Consider the following 24,148-nt stretch of genomic DNA (forward strand, 5'->3'; position numbering starts at 1 on the left):
TATCCGCCTGCCTGTCTGTCAATAACATCTATTTTTCTCAGAATCGATTGCACCGATGGACGCCAAATTTGGTGGGAACAGGTGATCTCCATTGATCCAAAAGGTGGTGCAAAATTTTTACAAAATATAATCATGTGGGGTATCAAATTAAAGGGGTTGATTAGTACTTTTCGATTCTGGCACATATTGCAAAAGGAGAAAAATGAACCTATCCAGCCGAAAAATCTGAAAAAAAATACAAAGCTGCCACTATATTGTGCCTGGGCTCCTAAATACTCTCCATTCTGTTATCTGTTGAAATAAAGTTAATAATAGTACAATACTGTAATTTTATTAGTTGACTGTAAAACCCCCGTTAGTCCATCTTAAAATCATGAAATTCAAAGATTATAGCAGATCAAAGTTGTTGCTTCAGCCAAAATTCTAAAACTTGGAATGTCAGTAGCACGCATAAGTGAATATTCTTACGTAATATATGCATTGCGTGCCAGGTACTAATGGGATAAATCTCCACTCAATTGTTTTATATAAGAAATACACAAAACCTTTCATACCTGAAGCGGTTTCCTGACTTGTTTCTAAAGTGGACGTACGAGGTTTGATACGTCTCCTTATCCACCGTACATATTCGAAGTGAATAATTTTTCTACTCTCCTTTCTCATTCTAAAGAAGAAAATAAATAACAGGTTCCCGAAACACTGTACATACGAAAATAAAATCAAACCTGTAGTCCACAATTAATCATCAGCCGCTCACCAATTGGTATCTACGGTGTGGTCTTTCTATTCGATATCTCTAGCGTCACCGCTCAATCTAGTGGCTGGATCATCTTCACCCAAAAGATTCGATGATTCGAACACTGTAACTTATTCATTCAAATTTCAGCCACAATCAAGCGTTCGCAATATCGCCTAAAGAATTTTTCCGGACATTGGTTAAGGAATCCTCTATAATCAGTAGGGTTAGAAACTATTCCGTGGATTTTCCTCTTAAACACGGCTAAGAAGTAACAATTTCGCCTGTTAAGAATCCCAATTTCCTTTATGGTGGGGCTTCTCTCCGTAACTGTTATGGGTTGGGATTTTGGACTCTAGATAGAAGAAATTTCAAATGATCCCAAATTTCCGCTCTTTTCCCATCATGTCGAAATTATCGGCATAGACCACCGGTTGAATGGATTTGAAAAAGATAGTACGTTTAGTACTTTCGTCAGCATCGACTATCACTTGTTTTAAGGCCCAATTAAAAAGTTTCAATGATAGAATGTCAATTTGTCTTAGACCACTAGCGGTACTCAAAGGTTTTGTGAGTAATTCTATTTGTTTTATCTGAATTAAGAAATTGTCCAGGATCAGCCTAGTCAGTCTTACTGTCCGCATTCCGAACCTCTGTTGATTTCCACTCGAAAATCTTGAAAGCTGTCTAGCAATACCTCAATAATATTGAAAACATTGACTTGGAACAGACAGAAAAAAACACAAGTAGAATTTTAGACCATATGTTTAGTATCTCCATCATAATATGTATTTATATTTTTCAAATACACTATGTACACTTTCCTCTAACTTCAAGTTCTTCTGCAATTAGTAAGAAATTCTGTCGCATCCTCTCAGGTCTGACAAGAGGCAAAGGGAAGGTGGGCTCAGTATATCGATGTACGAGCGACAAATACCCGGAACTAAGATAGGTTTTCTTGGACCGAAACATGAAATTAATTCTACCTTAACTATTGAAGAATCCTTTAGTATTTGCAATCTTCGACTACTTCCGAAGTGAAGCTTACGGGAACCTTTATAATACTTTCTGCATAGCTCAATCATACGAGATTTCATATAAGTCTATTGCTGCTACGCTTCTCAGGTCTTATTTTGACGAGTTCAACAATATTCTTTGACAATTTGCCAACGTCAAAAGAATTGTTCATTAGTAACAAAATATTTAAAAAAATGCTATTCATTGTTCACTATCTAAAGACGTACCAAAAAAGGGGATTTGGATCAGTTGTGAGACTGTGCGAGCGCGATGAACAAAACTTTGAAGAGCTGTAATTGAATCTGTTAGTCGCAGAGAGAGAGAGAGAGAGAGTTTTTTAGAGAACAAAATTATTAAATATTATTCATTACCTAGATATTGTTATTCTCCAGCAGAAAACGTAACTATTGATCGAATTGTGCATTGCATGCATTAAGCCAAATGATTGGTCAGAGGACAATTAAGAAGAAAAGAGGAAGCTTAAAAATAAGCCTAAAGGAACATCAAGTTAGCTTTGGGCCGCTTGAAAGGACTTGCTTAAAGACGATCATAAGGTGATAAATTCCTGCAGGGTTGTGATGGGCCATTCAAAAGGCATATGTCATCGTGAATTTCTTACTAAGGATCACTCAGGCAACTTACTAAAAATTACTCGGCAAGTGTAAAAGAATCTTAGGAGATAATAGCAGTACCCGCCGTAAAGAAGGACATTCGGAAATTTATACTAGGATATGGGGAAACAAAGTTTCAGGGAGATGAGGCGGGTAATGATTGTTCTGGGAAGTGTTTCAGATTGGCAGCAGCATTAGTTTTGGTGACAAAACCTCAACATCCCGAGCATGTCGAATTGAACTATCGAGACAGAAAATCGCATGGTAGGAATGAAAACAAAACTCATGATCATAAATTCCGCCAAAAGAAATTCATCATTTTTAAGTCGACCAATATGTGGTAGTAATAAGCGACACAACGGTAGATTTTAAAGAGCTCCTGCAGTATGCTTTTTATAAAATAACCAGCCATAGTATGGCCCAGACGAGAATGACCGGGCTAATTTCACCCCGGGCCTGAATTTTTCTCTACAGGCTTGCTCCCGCTTTCTACCTACAAGAAGACCATGATTGAAGCTAAATATATTCTGCAGGAAAGAGTTGCCCTCAAGTATTTAACAACCTCATATCCTATTTAAAAATTACACTGGTATCAAAAATGATCATTGATCATTTGTCAATTTGCTTTTGCACATGACCATTACCATGAAATCATTGGATATGCGTAGCACTTTATCGAATACATATGTGACAACCAATGTCGTTGTTCTAACCAGTCGAGTACAGCGGGTCATTCGAAAAAAAACAACTGATATTTGGCTTCGATCACTGTAGAATTCAATTTTGTATAGTCGAGAAGACAGTTTTTTGACAAGAACGAGAGCGGATAAATTGGAGGATTACCTGGGATTGAGTGGGGCGGGTCGGTGACAAAACTGATAAAACATGCATTCAAGTGGCTAGAAACGAACAATGTAGATTCAATAGGAAGGGTGGTGACAAGCATAGTGTGTAAAGACGAAACTCCAAAAAAAAAAAGGAATTCATCTTTCCACCAGCTCCATTCTGAATGAATTCCACTGCAGAAATTGAGTTTCGAACATGGCATAATAATCGGTTATTAACTCTTAAAACCTAGTAGCCGAAATTTATTTCATAATGATACTGTCATAAGCAATACTATAATTTATGAAGAATTTCCTCGAACTAAGCACCATCCTTATTTTATCGTTCAAAAATACACTGCAGATATCGAATTTTATTTATTTTATTTAATAATTAATGGTCAAACATGATGCAGGCTGAATTTCTTCTGGCCATCTGTGAATATACTATGAAAATAATCTCTGTTCATTAACTCCCCAGCCTCTCCTGGGCTGGATGGTCTTCAGTTCTCGATCGCAGCATTCGGGTCACGAATTTCCCGGTTCCATAATTAGTATCGAACCAGTCTTCTTTAATTTTCCACTTCGAGTTCGAATGAATAGCTTTTTGCGATTCCTTTAACTTGTTGATTTTAGATCCTGGCGAGATCTCAAAACAACATGTATGAAACAAGTGGACAGACTAAAATGTGCAATTAGATGCTGAAAGACCTGCACAGTCAACTTGCGTCATTATTTCCGCTTATGAAATAGTTTTGCACTCGTGGTGAACCCTGGTCAACCTGAATAAACTTCACAAACTAATTGTAAGCGGTGGTTGACACTTTTCTGATAAAGTAATGCAGTCCTTGAATTTGCCCATAGTCAGGCCCACTGATTTTCAGTCACGGTATCGTGATGTGTATTGTCTATGAAATCTTTAATCGGATTATTTAGGGAGGCAGAATACAATCTGACTAGCAAGAAAGTACTACAGTTTCAATATGGAAAGAGAAAGGTAGTCCAGCAGAATGTTCAAATTACCGTCCGATCCGGTTACTTTCCCATACCATAAGGATTTTTGAACGCATTTTTGACAACCGTATTCGCGAAATCGTTGAAAAAACTAGAACTGCTGACGCAATACACGCTGCGTGGTTACTCGTGGAGAAATATCGTGAGAAGCATCGCCCTCTTTACATTTCATTTCTGGATCTAGAGAAAGCATTTGACCGTGTGCCGCACAAACTTATCTGGTATGCTTTACGACAGCGCTTAGTACCAGAAGAACTTGTACGTTAGGTTCAATTGCTCTACCACGATCCGAAAAGTAAAGCTCGAAGTATGGCGGGTGTATCAAAACGGTTTTGTGTCTCTGTTGGTGTCCATCAAGGAAGTGCCCTCTCACCACTCCTCTTTGTTCTTGTTTTGGACACCGTCACTCGAAATATCCAACGTCCAGCGCCGTATACAATGCTTTATGCAGATGATGTTTTCCTAGCATCACATAGCAAAAATGATCTCGAGCAACTTGTCAAGAAATGGAATGATCGCCTCATGCAACACAGTGTCAGATTGAATCTGAATAAAACTGAATTTTTAATAACCGATCCCAATGGCACACAATCACTGTCAGGGCTATGAAATTGCTTCACGCATTAACGCAACCTGGATGAAGTAGCGTTCCGCAACTGGTGTCCTTTGTGATCGAAGTATCAACGAACGTCTCAAATCTAAAATTTACCGCAATGTTGTCCGTTCTATCGCTCTCTATGATTCTGAGTGTTGGCCGACTATAAAAGACATTGAACGGCGTCTTGCGATAATGGAGACAGGGGGATGGGGATTTAAAAGCCCCGAGATTGCATCCAGATCAGGCATCTGACTACGCATGTGAACGGGACAAAAGCTGAAGCAAAGGAAGAAGAACAACGGTACCGCGCTGTATTCCGAATCTGCTAGATTTCCTCGATTAAGAGATAATGTTAAGTAATTAGAAAGTTAAGCTTCCACTTTTAACCATTATTTGTATTACACAGGGAATGGTTAAACCACGGCATCTAACAGCCTATAATCTTAGATACTTAATTACAACTGCAAAGTATCCTTTTCACTTCCAACGAACTTTTGGACTACATCAATCAAGTTGGAACCAGGCATTCGTGTCCGCCTGGACCAACCTCACAACAAGGAGGAAAGCGTTCACCAGATTCCACCAAGCCGATTCCGCCATCGCTATCTAAGGACAACGGGGAGCAACTAGCGAACGGCCCAAATTTTTGATTGTTGACTAGGACATGCTATCACAGAAGTGGAAAATATTGCCCTAACAAGCGAAATTTCTTCAGTTTTCTTGAGCCTGAAAGTCTAATTTTCTTTATTAGAAACCTTAATTTCTACAAAAATCAGGCAACTTTGTGTGCATTGGTACCTATTATAGAACAGAAACACTTTTTTGGTTTGGTCTTCTTCGTAGCTCTAACGTTCATGCACCCTTGTCTTGTTTCCTAATATATAAAAACGAGCGATTTCCATCCACCTGCCCTGGACGAAACCGTTAGTCATTCTTCCCATTTTTTGAATACTTGGATGCTAAAACGAGGGGTTTATGGACCAACAAAATGAGAGTAAGTCACTCTCTATCTGGTAAGTTCCAACATCAAGTAGATGTGGGCTTAGGATCCCTCATATCCCAAACAAAAAATCTAACCTTCATATTCCCAGTCAGTAAAAAGCTTGGGACATTATCAGAGGCTGCACTTTTGCGATTCTCGATCACATTATTCCAGGAGATTATTCAAAGAACTGAACTCTGAATAGCAAGTACTTGAAACCAATGCTTAGAGAGATGCTCATAAATTCTGATAAATATCTTATCAGACGTTTATCTGCTCTAAATGATAAAAATTGTCAGCCGCAGTTGATACCGTTTCCAAGACTTTTTATGAGACAGTTCAGTGAATCTGAATCTCACATTAAAATGCAGATATGAACACATCTGCAACGCTTATTAATTTCCAATAATTCTGCCAGATTTGCCATCATCCATGGTGCACTTTACTGAAAACCATCAGTCGCTTCATTGATACTCACGCGGAAGATCCTTGCAACCCCGGAAACTCTTCCTTACACATCATCTTAGGCACCCGCATTTCGCGTTGTTAAATGCACCACGGCGCCATAGTTGACCGGCGCTTCACCTGCAACTCGATAAATATAACTTAACCAAACTATGGCCCTCCACATGGTTGCATATTCCGCTAAATAGATTCATATTTCATATGCAATTTCTGAGGGAGGATTCAGGGAATGTGATATTTGTTCAAGCTGCAAGCGACCACTATTGAGGTCCTCCACTGTAAATAAAGGACATCCAAGCCGGATAAGTTCGAAACTGATGGAATCCACGCTGTGCAGCGTCTATGCGCGATACTGGCCACAACGCTCCATCGCGCCGCAAACACAACAAGATAATAAATTCGCACTACAAACACACACATCATTTGGGCCACGGGTGCATCGCCGCTGCAACCCTATGTGCAATTTTCAGTGTGTCGGATTGGCTGACGGTCTTGTTCGTGTTTACAAATGTGCAATTGTCGACTCTCTTGAAATGCACTATATGCGATGCACCACGGACGAGGCTGCGATGCTGGATGGCGTGGCGCGGTGGATGGTCGCGAGCTGCTCCAAGAATGTAAGTCAGCGGGTATTTGGGCCAGCCAGTCAGCCAGCGAGTGCAGCGCGACTCTTCGCGTGGCGGTCGTAGCTCTTTGGAGCTGTGGAGCTGTGGGTTATTGGGGGCCGTCGACGTTCGGTCGTCGGTCGGTCGATTGCATCGTCGCCGTTGTTGTTGCATGTTGCATCCGCGGATTAAAACAACATAACAACACTACGCTTTGTCACTCACACCGATATAACGCCTGGTTGGATCCGACGACTCAACTCTGGCGAATTGTAATGCAGTTAAGGTGCATCATGCTATACATAATGTGCATTGCGATGCCGTAATGTGCAGCCGGAGTTAGTTAAGATGTCGCGAAAATGCAATCGTTTGTAGGCTTTATTGCATCGTATATGTGTTTTTCGCCTGTTTGTTTCCCACCACCTCCCCCGGTCCTCCGCCACTAAGTGCATTTGGTTGACTGTGGTGCGTGCTTTTATGATTTTATTATGTTTTTATGGAATGCATTAGATGTGAAAAGCTATCGGCCGTGCGATTGTGGTGGTTATTTGAAATCTTCAATGATTGTGTGATGAGCTATGCATGATGATGATGGTTAGTTACTGCAGTTTGCGTTATTTAATTGAATGATGCATTCGCTGCAGGCATTGAGCAATGGTATGTCATACCGACCGGAATTTGGAGGCTGGTGATGTATACCCTAGCATAGACTATGTTTAGCTTCTCCTCAAGAGTGAAGTATGTTTCTTCAAAACCGAATAATGCAGTATATATTAAAGTTGAGAATGAATGCTGAATTATTTTATTACTTTCAAGACAAAAACAAGAGATTCTAGCTAACCAAATTGAGCATAGAAACCACGTGAATGATTTTGCTGATCATAGTCCTGAATCCGAGGCAGATTCAGCATAAACATCTGGTACTTATCGTTTTCGAATGCATGTAAGGAAGACTTTGCTCGCTTGATGCGTCAAAAGTTCTTAAGGTGATAAAGGGCTTAGGCATGTTTTTTGACCTTGGTTTTGCGATGAACTGAGATATCCAAAGAATTTGCATACTATTAATGTCACAATATTCTCATTAAACAGAACAGAACATCCTGCTTCATTCAAATTCCATGCTGGAAATTTGAGTAAGCAATCAAGATAGCACCTAGTTTTATTCATATTTTGCGCTATTTTTTTTTAACTAGCTTCAGTTTGATATCGCTTGAAGCATTGGCGAGAGAAGACTTAAATGTACAGGACTTGATCTCAACTTCATGGGAAGAGTCCAATGAATTTCTTAGACATTAGAACTTCTTCAAGGGCGATAATATAGGACACGATTCTAAAAAGTTTGAAGGCAATCCAACTATTATTACCAAACATATAGAAAGTCAAAGTTTCCCATTTCAGGTAAATATATTGCACCCTAAGAGGCGTATGACGTCATCATCATATAAACTGAACTTATATGAACGATGGGGTCCATGGGGACGTTTTAGTTTTCCTTTTTTGTCTTTTTTTGGTTTTTTGCATATCAGTGTCAATTACTCGAGGGAGGCGGGTAGTAACCAATATAATAAACATGTGTGTACCTGGTGGAAATCTTAGAGTTCAGAAAAATATTGCGGAATATTTTGTATTCTTAGCGAATGTACCAATGGAAAACGTGCATAGTGAGTTGCTCACATAAGATAAACACAAAACCTTTCACCTGAAGCGCCGAGCTTTCGGTGTTCCAACTCGTTTAAGAAATATTGTTCTACTCAGTTTCATCCTCAATATCTCATAACAGATCTGGGACCATCTTTCTTGTTGAAATTCAGTTGATTGAGTATATTTTCCCTTTAAATTTTAGGAGAATGTAGCGAAAGCTGGGAACCACGGAAAAATCAGTTTTTCAATATATCCCCCGTTCCAGATTCGAACTGATCTTATAGATTACTAAATGACGAATATGTCGACAAATGAAATTACCTGACAAACATTGGTTTTGGTTTCCGCTACTAAATCCCTAATTTGCCTCTTGAGAAAACTATACTGTTTTAAAAAATGTCAGGCGATGACGGCTTTACGGTTTCTTACCAGGGCAGAGACAAATCGCCAGACGCTGCCTCACCTCTGCACTGGGAGAAGCGTGACCGAAGCGGCTGGCAGATGTTATGTGCTGCTCCCAGGCAGAGGTGAGGTAGCGTCTGACGATTTGCTTCTGCCTGGAAAGAAACCGTAAAGCCGTCATCGCTCGAAATATTTTAAACTTTGGGTGCTAAGCCCTAAACGAGGGATCTATGGACAAAAAAATTTGGTCCGGTCCGGCATTAAGTTGATGCGGACTTTAGGACCCCACAATTCCCAAAAAAAAATATACTGTTTTATTTGTTTTCCTTGATCCTTGCAATCTGAAGAAATTACCAGGGATTACCTTGTAAATCCAGTTGTGAGCTAGGTTAAATTCTTGGTTCTGCGGGGCTTTCAATCCCTAATATAAAAGACATCTAGCCTCTAGATCTAGTAGCGAGTGGTGATCGAGCTTCCGAAAAATATTAGCAATTTACGGTATGGATCAGGTTAACTATAAACAAACTTTTTCATGACGTTTGGAGCAAAATAAAGTTGTTCGATGCCTATCTTTAGATCTCCTCACTAGTCGTGTCTATCAAGATCATCGTCAGGGTGCTCCCTATTGCAAAATGTTGAAACCAAGTGTCAAAACGCGCGTATATTAGGTCCTTCATTTACTACAAAATTCTGTCGAGTATCTGACAATGAAGCAGAAATCAGCTCCCATTTTGTTGACTGTGTGTATGAACATCTTAAAAATGTCATACGCGGGTTTGCCTATACTTAATTTATTCAGTTTTACTGGACAACGCAACGCGAGTTCCAATCCTGGAAATGATCATAAATATTTGTTTTTGCCCTGGGATTATTTCCCTGTTGCACACTTATTACAGGGTAAAATTTTGCTGTTATTGAAACTCTCTCTCATTACAAAGTAAACAAAGAATCTGGGATCCCAAGGGAAAGAATAAAACCATGTATGAGAATTTGAGAGCTATTTTTTAATAACCAAATGAAGACGATTTTCCCGGAATTATATTCTAGTTTCTGTGGTTGGTTTTAAACCGAATCGCATTCCTCGTGAAATATGCGTGTGATAAATATTCCCTGTCTGAATCCTAAAGTGGAAAATTTTGGCATTTTTCATTTCATTTCAGTGTTTCTACCTTATCACCGACACTATTACTTTACTCGAGCATCTTTTAAATAAAAACCATTTTGGACCATTTCTAGACAGTGTTTGGACCTAGATTACAGTTGCAAAGGCTTCCTTTGCAGCCTGAACCTTCAACCAACCATTTTCTAAAATGATTAAAAGGTTATTGTTGTGGTGAGGGGAGCAGGATCTACAGCGGAAACCAGCCTACTCTGTGTCAATCAAGACTTTGAAACGTTTCTTGTGCGTTCCATAATTATTTAAGCTACTTTCTTTGTGATGGCCGAAAGCATGCAATCTATTCGGAATCCTAACGATCATCTCTTTCTCTCACTGCCTGAAATCTCGGACTCGTAGGAATTCTGGTTGGTAAGGAGGAAGAAATTTTGCAGAAACTGTAGGAGCTGCGGTGAACATTTCACAGGAAGACCGTTAAACTCAGCGGCTTCGCTTCGTTTGAACACATTGATGGGCAAACTAATTTCATTTCTATTTAGAGTTAATGTGGGTACAACTTAAACGGATCTTATACTGCTGAGAATCATGATGAGGTGCTCCAACCTCTTCAGCTGCTCATTATCATGAATGAGAAGGCTAACAAAAAGTTGAAGACAACCTACAAGTTCTTTCGTGATGCGATATGCAGTTCATTATATGTGAAGCAGCATTTGCCTCCCTGACCAGCAAGAAAATTTACTTTTGTCAATGCGCATACTACGCTGAACTTCCTGGGATTTTTTATGGTATCAGAACTCAAGTGAGTCACGCTCACTCCAACTTGCAGTAATTAATAGATCCCTTATGTTCATCGCAGTCAGTCATGTCTTGTGACCCCCACACGATTTGTCGGATGACTTAAGTAGCGTCTGAGAAAAAATAATTTTTAATGGTAGCCCAATGAAATGTCCTCAGGCGAACTATTCGGGGCATCTGCCTTCCGATCAACGAGATAGTTCGGTGTTAAACTTAAGGGATCGAAACTCCCCACTCCTGTGAAAATCGTTACAAGAGGAACATAAGAGAAGGATTTTGGAGCCATTTGAACCACCTAGCGCTATGTAGTGTAGGGCTCATGGTGACTCACGGGAAGTTCGGAGAAAATTTATTTTAGGTTCATGTGAAACCTGGAAGACTTATCTTCCACTCAATGTCTTATATTAGTATTCGCTGGCTTAGTATTTCAAGGTTAAATAAAATTGGAAAAGAATTCTCCCCTTGCGGTTAAACTTTATTTTATTATGCAAATATGGTAATTCGAAAAAGATACATATTCTCTTCTTCTTCTGAAACTCTGAGTGGAAATTTCACAAGAAGATTCATTGAAGAAGAGAATAGCTGGCTGCTGAAATACCGTATTTGCATAATACTTGCTGTTTTCACTTTTCTAAAGAAAAGAATTTATTAAATTTTCATTAATTGATTTATTGATTCATCTTTCACATACTGAAGATGGTCTTCAATTTACTAAATTTGTTATAAAGAGGCCTTAATTTAGGTTTAAGAAGAAAATCCACAGGCACAAAGTTAGTGCTATAACTATTGCCACATAAAAAAAACCTTCTACCCTTCCTAACCCTTTCTGAAAAGTTCGTAGGCTAACACACAGAAGGCGGCACTAGTATCAAATCCATACGATTTTTAGTTAACCCTAATCTTCAAAAGACACGTGTACAAAGTTGATAGCTGTCAAACTATTAGTTTGTGGTATAGAGCATTTTGAGTGAAGCAACTTTTGTTAGTTTGAAGAAAAAGAATAAAAAGGCATTCGCTGCAGCCAAGGCTTTGCTTGATAAACATTATTCGGACTTTGCACCACTCGAAAACAACAATTTCACGATTCTGTAATTAAAGCTTTTCTTGCATAAAAAACTCGAATTTATGCGTCTATATGTGACAATGGACGTCATCTGAGTGAACTGCACGTGATGAACCGACCCAAAGCGGCATCAGTATTTTCGGATGCGAATGGTATAATATTCATCGACTATCTTGAGAAGGGAGAAACCATCAATAGCAACTATTACATAGCATTATTGGAGCGTTTGAAGGTTGAAATTGTGAAAAAACGGCTCTATTTGAAGAAGACAATACGCCGTGTCACAAATCATAGAAAACGAGGGCAAAATTGCATGAATTGGGTTTCGAATTGTTTCCGCATCCACTATATTCTCCAGCGCATGTGTTATGCTTCCTTAAGTTGTTTCTTTTTACGGTGCAGGATCGTAACAATGAGATATCTATTTATTGATAGCGGGTAAAATTGCCAAAATTCTATTTAAAAAAAATCAGAAAAATACTTTGGAGAAGTCTGTAAATTTTGCACATGGTTGTACCATATGAGGGCAAGTTAGATAACGAAGGTGCTTTAAGGGGGTATCTACGGTTATTCTGTGCGCAAAATTCATTTTGCAGAAGAGAACAAATTTGGCACCTGATGGGGCATGCTGCAGATACATTAGAGGCTGAAATATTGCCATCCGGCGTGGATTTTTTCCCTTCCATTGCAACAATCCAGGTAGTGAGTAGTTTGGCTCTATTTGAGCTTCTTTAGAGCTACGCTTAGATCATAGTGGTGGACCTTAACGGTCAATGTTTACCAGTTTTCCGCCATTGTGGTTGAAAAAAGTCAACTCGGATGTTCATTTGGAGTACTTCCAAATCCCAGGTTCAATACATCGTTCAGAGTTTTCGAAAATTGCTGCCACTTTATTACCTTGACCAATCCAGACAAAACTATTTATTTATTTATTTTTTTGCATAGTTTCATGTTGGCGGTACAGTTGATGTGACCAATTTCATGTCTATGTCGCCATTAATTATATAGTCATGCTTGTGTTTACTACAAGGCTAAAAGTATGGGGAGGGGGTTAATTTTCTAGAACAAAAAATGTCACTAAACTCGATTGCGGAAACATTTAAAATTTTGCAGAAAATATCCCGAAAATAGACTATACCGTAAAAAAATTTTTATTTGTGATAGAAAAACTTTTAAGGAGGTAGAGGACGTGTTAATCACATGTAACGGCTCGGACGACTATCAGCGCCAACCGATGAGCTTCAGGAAAATCAAAGCTCAAGGTACGTTGTACAGCATACGGATTTTACTGGTGAATTTGACTGGTTTACATCAGAAGTTACCTGATCTATCTTCTTCTTTCCCGGAATGGGTCATTAATCAAATGGAAAGTACCAAGCTCACCACTGATCAAGAGAATAAGTGCCCTCCCTTCCAAATATCTTCTTTTTTCTTATCAAACTATTCTGACACACACACACATTCGTATGACTCTGCTTAACCAATCTTATTTTTTGCAGATGACTACAGTTTCATTTAGAGTCATCAGACGCTGCCTCTGCCCTGGCAGCAGTGTAACCAAAGTAGCTAAGGGATGTAGTTCGCTCCCTTTTATTAATCCGCAAACACGTCATGATTGCAAATTATATTTAGGGGAAAAACCTTCTAATATTCCAGGCCAAAGCCGGCCGAAGCGGAAATAATTTTTGTTTGGAATTGAAATGAAATTGGAAATTGGACTGGGCCGAAGAGGAGCCAATGAACCGAAAAAGTAAGAGACAATTTCTCTCCAATTGGTCCGGTCCGCCATCAAGTGGATGCCGGATTCAGGGTTTCCTCAATTCCAATCTAATTTCTAAAATATGACTGTCATCGAATTTGGGTTTAAGGTGATATTCGAACCTCACCTCACATTGTTGGACATTCTATCACAACACCAACGTCTGCAAGAATAGTTATTGTTCCTGAAACGCGTTGTCTTCTCGTGGATTTAATTATCCTCTCTCCATTTGAACCTACATCTCCTTCCTAATTATTCAGTATCTAAAGTACTGAAGAAGGTAGTAAATAGCTCCCGAAGTACGTATTTACAATACATGGAATACCATTTTTAGTAGGAAAAGCTACATGTTTTTATTATACAATCTTCTATCATTCTATAATCATAAATATGGGTCTGCAATTTGGGATAAAAAAACTAAACCTCAACTGTATTTGCTAGTGTCTCAAGAAGATATTCTCCCCTAAGTAAGCCGTGCTTATGTTGCTGATAGGAAAAGGCTTCTTATATCAGGAATGTCTGATGAGACGCAGGTAAAAAAAGGCAGTAATCAGAAGTGATCTCAACTAAAGTGCCTTGCATCAGTGATAATTATCATTCATGAAAAAGCAACTTTGCATCTACTAGAAACTTATTCTCATGGTTGTAAGGTTCATCAAGGCTACCACAACCACGACTACCATTTTGTAAACTCAGTGAAGATGCGATGCCGAGTTAGTTGATCATGCCTCTCGAATTTGTGCCCTGGGTTATAACCCTGGTTGCATCACGCACATTTGTGCTTGCTTTCATTTGTCCTGCTACTGCATGCTTATCACTTGCATAGCACTAAATTTGATGCTCATGAAACTGCTGTTTGTAGTAATGAAAAAATACTATAAGAAAGATAAAACTAATTGGCTGAACTATGCTCTACAAAGGACAGAACAGAACACAGATATACATAAATGGATACTCTGCTCGAGGCCAATAAATAAAATGCCTCATATTTAGGTTAGGTCAGGTTGAAAAATTAGGGAAAGCCGCAGTTCCTTGCACTTAAACCTTTTATTAGACCCATGGTATCATCTCCTAAGATCGTCTATCCAATGGCCTTCTGACCGCATTGGTCGCAGACTGAGAACGTCTTCCAAAGACAAAGATTGTAGAGATTCTTAGTTGAAGAATACCTTTCGTTGAGGAGCTTAGTCAGCTACATACGGAAACGCAGAGTCGTCTCCTCCTCTTCATCACAGTGATTACATATAGCTGAGACTAACAACATAATTTTTCACATGTGGTAGTTTATATCGTTAAAGCCTTACTAGAGGTTTTCATGTATCGATTCCTGAGGGACAATAAAAATGATGCTCTAGATGCCCCGAATTTTTTCATGAAAATATTCACCAACCAGCAAAAATTCTTAATTCGCCTGCGTGAATCCTTTAAACTGCAGAGTAGACTTAACAGTAGACGACTTAAAACCACGTTATACGTCTGGTTCCACCATTTTGGAGGCAGACCTTAATACCCAAGTGCCCTGGCCACATGAGGAATGTTTCGTTCAGTAGGCTGAGTTTCAGCAGCGCCTTGCAGGTCCACCCCACCTGATTTAATATATTGTTGCTATTTAGTACTGTCCGTAAAGTTTCGAATAGTGCAACTCTTACTCGAAATATAGTTGTCATTTTTTCCGATAGATGGGGCAATTCCACCTTCCATGACTGACTTGACGTTGAAAGTTGTTAAGTATATAATCCCAACAGACTCGTGACCATTTGTCGAGTATTCATTCTCTTCTGGCAAACTACGACTGAGGATGTCTTCTCAAAGACAATTCTGGCATGACCGTACGGTTGGTCGCTTTTCTACGTGGCAATAATATCAAACGTATATGCATCATAAGCTAACTTCTGTTTCACCTTCAAATGAATGACGCGGGGTAGATTTAGGACACTTTCATATGCCGTAGAAGGCGTGATTCGTAATACCTTCTATTAGTATTGACTAGTTTCAAGAGTCTTGAGAAAACTAGAAATGACCGATCATACCCAGGTCTTCAGTGGTTGTCATAAAAAAATTCCTCAACTAAAAGTTATTGTTTTATTAATCATTACAATTCTTGAAAGCCATCTTTCCGGGATCCTGAAAGTTTATCATCAATTCAGATATGCGTCAGTGGCTTTTTAAAAATATGAGTGAATAAATGAAAGATTCATCGAGGCTACCATAACCTAATCGCCATTTTGTGAACTCATGTCAAGATGCGTCAAAATATCAGACCACAACCCATCTATGGCCAAAAAGCGCACACTGCTACATTACATTGTTAGATTGCACTACACTTTCAAGATTTCTTTTTCCAATGAAAACGAAGCCTATGATTCTGAAAAACAAGACTGACTTGAAGACTGGGCCAGAAGTGAAAATATAAAAAAAAATTTCGAGATAGAAAGAAACGTCAAAGTTGAGAAATCCTGGCTCAAAAAACACCTGAAGGTTGAATTATGGTAAGACCATAAATATATACCAGCCTGGGAAAATTTTTGCATGTCCTCAGTTCATTGTTTTCGGAGGGATTGAGCGTCCAAATAGCCCCTTCTTCCTTACTATTATTTTTTCTCATTTCAATATGACTATACTTCAGTTTCATTATTGTTACACATAATCCTGTCTAAATGATAAGCCTGGATTAGGGGAAAAGCACAAAGATGACCAAAAATATTCACAAGTCAAGAAGATTTGAAACCGGTTCATGTAAATCGAAAGGCTCCTATTCACTGGGACCACTACGTGATACGTGAATCTATCTAATGTATTTTTTGATGGATCATGGGTTCATGGTATACTATTTTTCTGCAAAGAAACATAGATTTCCACGGTCCTCGGTCTTTTACAATAAATAACAGACAATATTTGTTATATTAGCGAATTACCAATTCTCCTTGCACCCAAGATTTGCACTTGCATATTCAGCTAACCCCTTATGTAAAATTCTTGCGGTTTCTGCTATGTAAATTAATCAAAAAAGAAAATTCAGAAAATAAATTATTGCGGACCTCAGAAGCATATTTCCCATTGACTCTTGGGTAACTGATCTTCTAGGCAGTTTTAAGTAAGAATTCTTCCCAAGTTTTTTTTTGACATTAGCAACTCTTTGACCCTTAAGATCACTGAAATTTAGCCTGAGCGCCCCCACTACTAGCCCCAGTTACATGTTTTCAACGACCTGACATGCTATGCATTCCAATCAAACAAAATTAGAACATACTTTCTGGAGTAATTTTTCAGATAGACCAAAATCGGTTATAAAAAAAAGTTTCGATTGCAATGAATCAAGTCTCTCGAGTACTGATAAAGTAATCGGGTTGATAAGGGTGATAAAAGAATTCCCGTAGGTACGGGAGCCACTTACGATATTAACATGAACGGAGAACCTCACACATTATAAACGAATGAAGTCTCCGATCGCGGCTAAGTAACTACCGAATTGCTGAACCTCACTTTCAAGCGATACAATCAAATTATGAAATCGTAATCGAAAGATGCATTGCATTAATTTTTTTCTTAAAAAATCACCGCTAGTGCAAGTGAAAGCAATGTAACGCTCGTAGATTGAGTGACCGCTCATAAGTAATTTTTAGGGATTTCCAATTGTTTCTTAAGCCATTGCAAACCGCTTTTAATAATGGAAAATTTTAAGTGGATGGTCAGCGGCGGCTTCGGATTTATGACATGACTACAGAGATTTCGACAGATTTGTGATTGATACAGGCGATAGGCAGCTTACTATGCATAGTCAAGCCAAACTTCCTTTCTTACTTTTCGAATATTTGCGGTATGCCAAAAGGGATGTAAAAATATCAAGAGACTTTTTAGGGTCTGTACTCTACGCATAGATACTTTGAGAGTAGTTTCATTTGCCAGATTATGTGTATATTCCTCAGATTCCAATAATACTCCACCTAAAACGTAGCCACTAACAAGGAAATTTTCTATGAATCCCACCTGCAATATTATCCAAAAAGTGCGACATTGATGGGAGATTGCAATAAATATCCACAATGAAGTTTCCAAATATCCTTGGTAATCCTTTTTAAGGGGGTAAGCACACGGTACACTCTACTTGTCGTTTTTCTATCCTTCACTTATAATCTTTATCCATTGAAATGCGACGTGCACGCACATTCACTTTGCCATGTACATTTTTGACAATGATAACGTAACAAGCGCCAACTTTCACAAATTAGATTCAATCAAAATATCTTTTGCTTCTCCCGTATCCGAAAATAAATATGAATTTCTGATGATCTTCACCCCGAGCACTTTCGTATCATTAATTGATGCACCTACACTTCATACTTGACGCCACATCCAAACTATTTGCATTAATAATTTTGGTTTCGGGTAATTCGTTATTGTTGCCGTTTCGTTTTCTACTAATACATTTCAACAATAATTGCACTTGTCATTTTTGTATTATCTAATTTGCAGCGGATTTCCCTGCACTGAGCCAGGCTCCGGCTCCTCGCGTGATTCTCTGTTCGGGGCGAGTAAACGGAAGGGGATTCCCGCGTTTCGCCCGCCTAATTATCCAAAAGTAATCCTTTCAATGCACCGGTTCGAGTCCGCACTATGAACCCTCGTCCTCACAACTGACCATTATCTCCCAAAGTGGCGCGAACTGGCTCGAAATCCTCTTGTCCGCCGAGCACACGACGCTGTTCATGCAAAGACGACCCGGAATGTCCTGTGACGGGTTCGCATAGGCCACGGCAAGGATATCATGCAAAGAACGGATCAGGCGCGAATAGCAATGAGCCACGGTGGCGAGCTGTCGAAGGAGGAAGAAGGCGACCGACTGGCTCCTGAAAGAGTGGCAGGTGAACGAGCGTGGTCGTGCCGCCGTAGGACAACAATCTCAAGATGCGTTCAACGCGAACTTCGACTAAAGACTGTCTCAAATTATTGGTTCGATGTATTTACCCACCACACAAATTTAGTTCTTCATATGTTGCGGCCGTCCGCCGCCGCCGAGCAAGAGCCGCTACGGCTACAGCTACATCAACAGCAACAGCAACATTCATTCAACCAACATTCAACATAAACCGCTGCTCCAAGTGTTGCCCGATGCCGTGAAACACCGTTGTACCATGAGCAGTGTGGTGGCTGGAAAATCTCAGAACGCCACAGAAAGCTTGCGGGACGTCGACAACTGAACCCGTCTCTGCGTAAAACGACCTCAGCATGGAAAGGCGCGATGGGCCGCCGATTACATAGAACATGTTCCGTTATTTCCCATGCTTTATGTCGCGCTGACTGATAAGAAGTCGTTCACGTCTTATGTTGCGTGCACTCTCTTCTGGCGGACGGTAAGAGAGCGAGCGGCGCCCAGTGTGGGTTCGGATTCTTGCGCCCAACATGAGCTTTTCTGCGTAATGTTTCCATGCTCCATGCTCTCACCTGAGCATGGAAACGGTTCCAATGCACTGCATCATCCACAACATAATCAGAGCTTTAATAAGCAAAGTTCGTTGTACCCTCTCGCGAGTCACAAGCTCGTAATTGAGGAAAGCTCGAGTCACCCACAGTTTGGGGGGACAGCAAATAGCAGAGTTGCCGTACGATTTTCCAGGCGAGACAGTGGAAACATTGATAAATGTTTGAGGAGTATTTCACCGCAATTTAGTAGGGAAATAAGCAAAATGCAATTAGCGGAAGATTTCTGATCGGCAACCAGCTTGTTTTCCAAAAAGTACTACGCTGACTAGACTGCTGAAAGCCGGAAAGGGGTGACAATTCTTGCTTACGTACGGGAAATTAATTCTTCTACTTTTCATAAAATAGATTATTTTTTTCATATTTTGGAACAAGATGGTGTTAAGAATATGCTATAAAAAGGATCCCGTGAAAAGCACGTTTCTTCATGGATATTTCCGGGGAAAACATGAAGACCTGCGGTTTTTTCGAGCGTTTAGTTGGATGCGGCCGCTACGTTCATCAAGTGGGGTCAGGCCGAGGACCAAGGGACTTTCTCAAGTTTTTAGCATGACAGAATCGATCCCGGATTATACAGTTAATGAAGTCGGCATACGAGAATTTGTCTTCTGATAGTTTACCAGAAAGATGCTTGGGTGCACTCAAAATAGCAACGAATTCCTTGAAAGCAGTATTTAGATTTTGGCTCCAAAACATTTGCATTGGGGCAAGAGGGCGGTTGAAATTGCTACCAACTTAGCAGCGATGATCAACGAAAGACTTTTGTCTATTTTGCTAATCATGGGCCTGTTGAGGATCACTTTGAGAGAAGAGAAACGCATCGGCCGATCTGAGCGTAGGGTCAGTGACATTCAAAAAGGGCCCGGATTCAACAGAAAGAGGTCAACCCAGAAAATTTTCTTAACGAGGAAGAATTCTACGACTCTGAAATTGCGGATTGAATCGTAAATTTCTGCAATTATGTTTTATACCCCATTTTCTCTTTAAACGGGTTTTCCCGAATGTTGACCTTTTTAGACATTGGGGCATCACTTCTACCAGAAATATTTATGGAATTCAATCAATTTTATTCAGTGGTTCAGTGAACATCTCGCTTGATTTCCCGAGCCAGTTGCTGAAAATTTTGATTTGTTCCATTTTTACAGCCTCTGAAGGCTTAAAAATTATGTGCAAATCACAGCTTTTTTATAAAAATGTTTGCCAAATTTCAAAATAAAAATGCCGAATGGGAAAACACACCCAACTGAGCACTTATTAATCTATTATATAACAAGTCGGGAAACGCTTCCGATATGAAAGATTTTGCCTATTTCTTTTATAAAACCATTTGGGTGGACATTTGTCTGATAAGTACCTAGCACGTGGTATATAACATATTATTTGAGAAAATCCACTTTTCCGTGATACTAACATTCAAACTCTTGAATTTGCGCAGAAGCTACAATTTTGACCCATTATAACTTTGTTAGTAATAGTGGAGGTTTTACAGCCAATTATTAAAAATTATAGTACTTTTTTGAGAATTGCGGGGTCCTAGGTCCGCATCAACTTGACGTCGGATCGGACCAAATGGGGAGCAACTTACTCCCTCTTTTTTGGTCCCCTCGTTTAGGGCTTCGCAACCAAACTTTAAAAATATTAGACGGTGACGGCTTTACGGTTTCTTATCAGACCGCTGCCGCTGGTCCGGACCAGCATCAAGTTGAAGCGGATTTAGGATCTCGCAATTCTCAAAAAATATTTTCAGCTCTGCCAGGAGAACTGGCACGCAGTCAACGACATGGTAGGACAGATTTAGTATATGTTGAGAGAAACAGAGGAGGGGAGAAAGGCGCGGTTGCGAATGCAATCGATGGGCGAAGGGAGTGGCTAGCGCCAAATCCACCTCGCGACGAAATACTTTGTGGTGGTTCCGCGGGGAAGAGGACAGGAGTTAGAAGGTGGTTTTAATGGGTAAAAATCCCACACGCTGGAACATGTATACTAGTGTCTTTGGAAGATTTCCACCTCAGGAAAAAAAAGGACAGACAGTTAGACTGACAGTAAAAGGATTGTAATAAAGTTTTGTTTTACAGATGCATGTATGTATTCATATAAAAACATATTTTTTAAAGGGAAAGGTTTTTAAGCCATACAAGTTAGCGTGAATCGCCACTAGATGGACCTGCAAAGTTTGGTTGGTATTCTCAGATGGAATAAAGCGACTTGTGATTTGATTGATCTTCTCATGTTTCCTTTATAGAGAAAAACATACACGTGGCGATACACCCGCGCTTGTGACCCACCGAAAAAGAAAACTTAATGGACGCAAACGAAGGCGAGCACGAGGTCAAATATGCATCATTGTTGGCCTCAAGCTTTCACCGTTCTGGCAAACGTAACTGGCGTTATGGTTTGCGCGGGCGGAAGTACAATTTTGATAGTATAGAATCAATAGTGATACATCGAAGTTCCATAAGTTCATTGGAGAATTGGACATGGCCGCGTTAGCACGGGTGGCGGATATAGTGAAAAGTCCCCCAGCTGCAGGGGAATATGTTATAATTAAGCAACGTCTTCTAGTCGCATTCGGCACAAGTGATGAGGAGTAGATTGAGGAACTCATACTTGACCTAGAATTGAGTCACCAGAATCCAACGCAACTCCTGCGCAATATGGAACGCATTGCAGGTAATAGAGTCTCGGATGTATTTTTGATATCTTTGTTATTAGACTATCTACCAGTAGGAATACACTCGATACTGGCGGCTTCAAATACCTCGTCCCAGGACAAAGTAGCGACTGCGGCCGACCGCAACCTAGAGGTCAACAAGCAGACCATAAACTTCATCGCACTGCCCGCTAAAAGCCAGCCTGCAGAAACCATAGAAACTTCAGTGGATTTGTAGCCTCGCGACATAAGTTAGCGGACGAAAGACGAAACGAACAATGCCGAGGTGCACGTCGTGCTGCACCCCACCGCAAAATAATTCGGCAAGCAATTAAAGCACCAAAACAATTTGTTAGTTCTACTCACACTTTGGAGCTATAGCAAAGAACTGTCGAAAACGATGCTCGTGTAAGCAACAGTCAGGAAGCGCACAAAGCCTCTGAGGGACCTCCACATGTATGCTAATGAAACAAAATTACATTTTCTTATCGAACGGGGTGTTGAACTATCAGTAAACCCTCGCATGTATCACCGCAGCACAAGATCAGCAAATTATAAGCTCTATGTCGCAAATGGTTCAGAGATAAAGACGTATGGAGAAAAACAGCTTAAATTCAACGTAGGACGCGTTTTTAACTGGAAATTCCGGGTAGTAGATGTATCGCGATTAATAATAGGCGCCGACTTTTTACGACGCTATTCTTTATTGGTTGATCTGAAAAACAAGAAACTTGTCGACTCCATAATCGTGCTGGCCGCACTTGCTCAAGTTTTCCTCTCGGATAAAACAGGAATATTGACAGTCTTGCAAAACTAGCAAAATCCACAACCTAGTAAGCAAACAACACAAAGCGGAACCTCGCACTGCAGCATCCCATAACCTCAAGAGGAGTAAATGAACGAGCACGCCCATTAGCGCTCGACAAATAGAAAATCGCACAACAATAGTTCGAGCTCATACTAAACGGAGGTTTCTTTTGACCGTCGTCGAGTCCCAAGGAAAGCCCATTAAATTTGGTGCCAAAGAGCCTGGGACCCATGTGGCGACTTCCGTCGCCTTAACGCAGTCACACAACCGGGTCGCTACCCACTTGGAGGCATCGAACAATCCATATTTGATCAGAGACTTGCAGTGTGTTAGAGCACTTCATTCAAGACCGTAAACTTCCGAGTTAGTTTTGCATTGACGAAGTCGGTTTTGGAACCGGATAGTGGCTAGAGGGACGCATATTTTATTAGCAATTTTGCAGAGGTGCATGCGAACAGTACTAGTCAGTGATTACCAAGCAATCTTGATCAAATAATATGGATACTAACAGAAGTTGTGGGGAGCTGGAATCCTCTTTCGGGAAGATCCTGAAGATCAGAGCTGGGAGACTCTGAAATTGCAGTTCGTTGTCCTGAAGGAAGAAGCAATGATAAATCACTATGTAGTCGATTTGGCCGAAGTTGCAATCATAAAACACATAAAACTATAAAAATATTGATATCTAGTAAGGGTTGCCTTACAAATTTGCGTCTGAACAATACTAGGTATGCTACGTTTTTCAAAGTAAGCCTTCCTTTTTGGCTGTATGATAATATTAGGTTTATATCTAAGTGTGACCTTACGGTTTCTCTAGCGATTAAATTGGTTAAGATTATTAAACGGCTATTCCTTTTTCGCTAGTAGTTTTTATTTTAACACACATATACCGATATTTCGGATGTTTAGCACTGAAGAAGGGAACAAGTGATTCCCGAAATAACGATTTATGCATGTCAAAATTGTATTTTGGAGGAAGCTACTCATCTATCGATTTGCCCCACGTCACTTAACTCGTGACATTTATGCATTTAGTTTGTCAGACCATTCACTTTAGTATAACACTGGCGTTCAGAGTCTTAGAATACAAGAAATTTGCACAAAAGTAACAATTTCGATCTATTATAATTTTGTTAGTAATAACAGTATTTCTACCAAATTTGGCAGTATTATGCTCTATCGTATAGCCTCTCAAAACTAATATCGACTTCGTAAAGTACTAACTGAGGCCTTTCATTTGATACCCCGCATGGATATATTCGGCAAAAAAAGTATACGTGGAACTACGGTACTTCGTGCATGAAATGGGATTAATAGGTCTCACCTTTTTACCAAATTTGTAATTTCAGGTGCGACAGCCAGAAAGACAAACAGATTTCGTCCAGTTGCCGAAAAGGAAGGCGGTCTCTCTCTGAGAGTCAGTTCGGTTTTCGAAAGGGGAATAAGCTTCTGTGCTGATAATCAGATGAAGGAATAAAATTATACCAAACAACATGTTCCGTAAAGGTCCGTCCTATGGGCATTCTTGTGCATTATTTCGTATAACGGAGTAGTGACGCTAGACCTCCATTGGTTTCACGGACGAC

The 24,148-nt window shown here is 39.9% G+C and overlaps 1 protein-coding gene across 3 annotated transcripts in view; it reads right to left on the reverse strand.

Moving 5' to 3' along the window:
- The window catches only part of LOC119654824 (probable nuclear hormone receptor HR3), a 449,138-nt gene that overhangs the window by 302,402 nt on the left and 122,588 nt on the right, over positions 1-24,148 (reverse strand). Inside the window, exon 1 of one of the 3 annotated variants that reach the window (XM_038060458.1) lies at positions 17,617-18,566. The exons of the other annotated variants lie outside the window; for them this stretch is intronic. The gene's annotated coding sequence lies outside the window, so the exon portion shown is untranslated. Of the gene's footprint in view, positions 1-17,616; positions 18,567-24,148 lie in introns of those variants that run through there. 3 annotated transcript variants of the gene reach the window in all.

The sequence above is a fragment of the Hermetia illucens genome, chromosome 1, assembly GCF_905115235.1.
Source record: "Hermetia illucens chromosome 1, iHerIll2.2.curated.20191125, whole genome shotgun sequence".
Taxonomy (NCBI): Eukaryota; Metazoa; Arthropoda; class Insecta; order Diptera; family Stratiomyidae; genus Hermetia; species Hermetia illucens.